Raw genomic sequence first — 6,008 nt, forward strand, 5'->3', positions numbered from 1 at the left:
TATATACATATTTAAATGAGCAGAATTCAAAAGAATGCTTAATATTTCACATAAACTAAATGTTTAAATTTGTAAGACATAACATGTTTATCATCAACAAGCTTACAGTAAATTAGCAGAATTCAAAATAATGCTATATGTTTAAACTCAAAACTACTCGTTCAACCTCCACATCATAGTCACTTGAGAACATCATAAAAGCAATTTATCATTGTTTTGAACATTGCTTTGGTATGCAATTGCTAATGTACAATTGTCTGCTGTTTCCTACATTATCAATTGCTTATGTCATGTTGATCAAAATATAGTATACTGGTTCCCTGTTGAATAGTCTTATACCCTTCAAAACATAGGTATTCATTCCTTGTAAGTCATTAAATGCAGAATGATTGAACTAGTTGTCATAAACTGTCAAGCATATTTTCTCTTTTTTTGTAAATGTGCCCTGAATTGATTTTGCAGAGGTGAATTTTGAATTTCACTAATGAAGGGGGATGTAAAGGGCTAGATCAACCAATGATCAACCTCTAAAAGATCTCAGAGGAGCATCTCATGAAGCTTCATTTGGCATAGACAGTGCACAACACAGTGTTACAATTTCGGACAATGGAAGAACAACAAGGAAACAAAAGGCCGGGAAGAAGAAGAGGAGTAAGGATGTGTGGTGGAGGGGTACAGAGGAAAAACAGTGGAAGAGGCCAAGATTGTAGAAATTCTGATGATATAAGGGCCTCTATTCAACTATACATGTTCTCAATCACGACCTATTATGGCCGAGGCAGATTGAAAGGTACAGCCGAAAGTTGGGAGAATAACCGTGTCCTCAATCAAATGTTTGTAGATCGAACAGGTATGTAATCAGACAATGTTCACATATACTGTAGGCTTACTGTAATGCTATATTACAGTAGTCCACTTGCATTTTACATTATACAGTAAATATACTTTATGTAACACAAACAAATGTCATGTACATATATACAGTATGTGTGTGTATATATACACTCACCTGAAGGATTATTAGGAACACCAATACTGTGTTTGACCCCCTTTCGCCTTCAGAACTGCCTTAAATTCTACGTGGCATTGATTCAACAAGGTGCTGAAAGCATTCTTTAGAAATGTTGGCCCATACTGATAGGATAGTATTTTGCAGTTGATGGAGATTTGTGGGATGCACATCCAGGGCACGAAGCTCCCGTTCCACCACATCCCAAAGATGCTCTATTGGGTTAAGATCTGGTGACTGTGGGGGTCATTTTAGTACAGTGAACTCATTGTCATGTTCAAGAAACCAATTTGAAATGATTCAAGCTTTGCGACATGGTGCATTATCCTGCTGGAAGTAGCCATCAGAGGATGGGTACATGGTGGTCATAAAGGGATGGACATGGTCAGAAACAATGCTCAGGTAGGCCGTGGCATTTAAACGATGCCCAATTGGTACTAAGGGGCCTAAAGTGTGCCAAGAAAACATCCCCCACACCATTCCAATAGCGTCTGGCTGCAGACTTGCACTCTCAGACTTGCACGCTCAGTCAACTGCACTTCCGCTGCAAGTGACGTCACTTGCACTCTCAGACTTGCACGCTCAGTAAACTGCACTTCCTCTGCAAGTGACGTCACTTGCAATCGACACCTGCTCTCCGCTCTCCTGCGACCGACGCCAGGTGTATACTAGTGGCACGTGTCAGATTGAGAAAAGAATCATTGCCGTAAGTATATATATATATATATATAAATATACTTGGTTAATATATGATAATACGTTCTACGTCAATTTAAATACTCATTTTAATATCTAATATGCGAAAGTATGTCTAACGTTACTTGTTTGTCTACTCTTGCTAACTAGTCTTACTCTTAAATAAAAGTGGTATATAAACTTTTTATATACATATGTCTTAAATACTGTGCTACATGGCTTACACGTTGAAATCACATATTACCGTCCATTTTGTTTTATTTTTTGCGGGGTTAATTATTAGTAAAATACATATCGTAAAATACGACCTTGCGCCTCAGTTCAGTTCTTGAATTGTAATTTCCTGTAAGTTACACAGTTCTAATATCAATATTATCATTGATTTCATTACAGATGCACCAATCAATATTTTTACTATCTGAAAACCCCCTGGTACCACAGTGCACATCATGTTGCACTTTGTATCACTGCAGTTTATGCCCTACCCTAAAGCCAACAACCCTGAAAAGAATAAAGCAACACTGGGAAGGACATTTTAAAAAAGCAATTGTTTTCCAAGGTAGGTGCATTACACTATTTTACTATAATTGTAGTTGATTATTGGTGGCACAAACACCTTCATAAATATTTTTCCTTCAAATAAACCTAAGGTGACGCTCTGAAGAAATTTGTGCTAAGAAAAACACCATATGAAATTTGATAATGATGCCAAAAAGATTTGCATTCACAGTAAGATTTGTGGAACTATATATAAGATTGGAAGCATTTGCAAATGCAAGAGAAGCTTTGTAAAGGTAAGTTTTCCGTAACCTTGCCCTATATACAATTTATTTAGACACTTGCACATGCAGATTAATTTTACATGTTCAATCCGTTTAGCAGTCTCTAAACTGTTGTTTTTTGCTTGTAAATCGCTGTTCACAGGCTTGCAATGCTTTCGTCTGTATTTGGGTGGGGAAAAAACTGCCAAAAGTGTCTGAAGAATGCAGATCATATTTATTTTGTGTTAGCGTGAAGCTGCAGTTTCAATTAAACTTGAAAAAAATGTACAAACTTACGTTTGAAATGCAACACACCATTACAAAGCTTTTCTTGTGCATGCAAATTTTGTTTACGGGTACAATCTTATGTACACTTCCACAAATCTTACCTTACGTATGCAATTCTTTTTGGCATCATTTAATCTTCATAATACTGGACCTAATTATATTATTGTATGGGTTCTATATTGATGTGTTTTCCTGATTTTCATACTGTGCTTTATCTACAGGCAAAAGAAAATGTCATTGCCATTTGCCTTGCAGAATTGAGCCTCATTACCATTGTCCAAATTGCAGCAAAACTGTTCTCAGGAGATACGTTATGGAAGCTCACTTACAAATATGCCCATCATCAAATTTGTCAGCAATGACACCTGCACTCTCATCACCTCCTTATGCAGTGGGACCTTCACTGCCATCTGCAACGACACCTGCACTGTATCGACTGCCATCTGCAACGACACCTGCACTGTATCGACTGCCATCTGCAACGACACCTGCACCGTCTTCACTGCCATCTGCAACGACACCTGCACTGTATCGACTGCCATCTGCAACGACACCTGCACTGTATCGACTGCCATCTGCAACGACACCTGCACCGTCTTCTCTGCCATCTGCAACGACACCTGCACAGTCTTCTCTGCCATCTGCAACGACACCTGCACTGTCTTCTCTGCCATCTGCAACGACACCTGCACTGTCTTCTCTGCCATCTGCAACGACACCTGCACTGTCTTCACTGCCATCTGCAACGACACCTGCACTGTCTTCTCTGCCATCTGCAACGACACCTGCACAGTCTTCTCTGCCATCTGCAACGACACCTGCACTGTCTTCTCTGCCATCTGCAACGACACCTGCACCGTCTTCTCTGCCATCTGCAACGCCGTCAGGTTCACAGTTGTCAAAAAGGCAAAATGTGATTAAATGCCCACATTGTTCTATCACTGTACTAAAAAAGAACTTGATAATCCACAGTAACAGAAAACATACTGACCATCCGAAAGATGTTACAATGCAGTCACATCTTTCCAGTGTGTGCATTGATCCCTCAAATTGACTGTCAGCAGTTCAAAGAAGTGGTCATGGTTTCACTATACCAGTTCATGTTCAGAGAAAGACTTGGGGCAAAGTTCATTGTTAGGTGTGAGTTGGAGGTGTGTGGCCAGTATCAGCTTCTTGCTCATCGCAGTGGACACTAAAAGTATTCTGTAAAACTGAAGTAGAAGAAAGTACATAATGTCTCTTTTACATATATTTTTTTGTTTGTTTTTAAATATGTAAATGTTTTAAATTTGTATCTTTATATTGTACTATTTGAATAGTGTATATGTACACGTAATAAATTTCTATAATTGACATTTACAACTCAAATTGCATCGGTTTATATTTTTCTTTGTTGATTGTGTAGTAGACCCTTGTATCATTGATCATTTGCTTTGCTGTTATTAAAACGGACTTTATTAACTTGAATGCTAAATAAATAATACAGCATTATATTTCGATAGGGGCGGGGTGGGGGAATGTGATGACATTTCGATGTCGTTGTAGCACGTAAGTACTTAACGCGTTTAACAGCGTCAATACAATGCAAATGAATCTTAACGCGTTTAACAGCGTCAATACAATGCAAATGAATCTTAACGCGTTTAACAGCGTCAATACAATGCGAATGAATCTTAACGCGTTTAACAGCGTCAATTCAATGCGAAGGAATTGCTGGAAATGTATTTCCGGGTTATTTATGTCGATTGCAAGTGATGTCGCAGTAGAGCAGGTGTCGATTGCAAGTGACGTCACTTGCAGAGGAAGTGCAGTTGACTGAGCGTGCAAGTCTGAGAGTGCAAGTGACGTCACTTGCAGCGGAAGTGCAGTTGACTGAGCGTGCAAGTCTGAGAGTGCAAGTCTGCAGCCAGACCCTTCTCCACCATTACACCACCACCACCAGCCTACACAGTGGTAACAAGGCATGATGGATCCATGTTCTCATTCTGTTTACACCAAATTCTGACTCTACCATCTGAATGTCTCAACAGAAATCGAGACTCATCAGACCAGGCAACATTTTTCCAGTCTTCAACTGTCCAATTTTGATGAGCTCGTGCAAATTGTAGCCTCTTTTTCCTATTTGTAGTGGAGATGAGTGGTACCCAGTGGAGTCTTCTGCTGTTGTAGCCCATCCGCCTCAAGGTTGTGCATGTTGTGGCTTCACAAATGCTTTGCTGCATACCTCGGTTGTAACGAGTGGTTATTTCAGTCAAAGTTGCTCTTCTATCAGCTTGAATCAGTCGGCCCATTCTCCTCTGACCTCTAGCATCAACAAGGCATTTTCGCCCACAGGACTGCCGCATACTGGATGTTTTTCCCTTTTCACACCATTCTTTGTAAACCCTAGAAATGGTTGTGCGTGTAAATCCCAGTAACTGAGCAGATTGTGAAATACTCAGACCGGCCCGTCTGGCACCAACAACCATGCCACGCTCAAAATTGCTTAAATCACCTTTCTTTCCCATTCTGACATTCAGTTTGGAGTTCAGGAGATTGTCTTGACCAGGACCACACCCCTAAATGCATTGAAGCAACTGCCATGTGATTGATTGATTAGATTATTGCATTAATGAGAAATTGAACAGGTGTTCCTTATAATCCTTTAGGTGAGTGTATATATATATATATATATATATAGAGAGAGAGAGAGAGAGAGAGAGAGAGAGAGAGAGAGAGAGACAGAGAGACAGAGAGAGAGTCTTGTCTTTTTCTATAATTTGTTGACAGACCAACAGTAAAAGTCTAACTGTAAATCCTGTCCAGTCTCTTGTGATCAATATCCCACAAATGTAAAATGTATACATGCCATACAGATAAAGTGCAGTCTTGTGAATTTTCAATCATTGTCATCAAAATTATTGCCATAGTTTACATCTGAAAATACTGACAGAGTACACAGTTATATTGACAACATGAGCATGAGCATCTTGTTTGTGAACAATGACACACTGCATTGATATGTTCACACACTGCATTGATTGACAAAAATATTTACGTTTGAGAGATTCTGAGCAAGTTACAGGCTTTTGGAGGTAGTCCATTGTGTTGTGCTGTTTGTATCAATTGTTTTGAGAAATGCACTTACTGGTTTGCAGATCTTAAGGACGTTTCAATAAATGTACCAAAGTGACTGAGAAAAACTGTAAGATGTTGTGACAATAGTGACAACTGGGTATTTGCCAAGTGATGGTTTTGTCAACTGGCCCAGAACT

Source organism: Gobio gobio (assembly GCF_949357685.1).
Source record: "Gobio gobio genome assembly, chromosome: 15".
Classification (NCBI taxonomy): Eukaryota; Metazoa; Chordata; class Actinopteri; order Cypriniformes; family Gobionidae; genus Gobio; species Gobio gobio.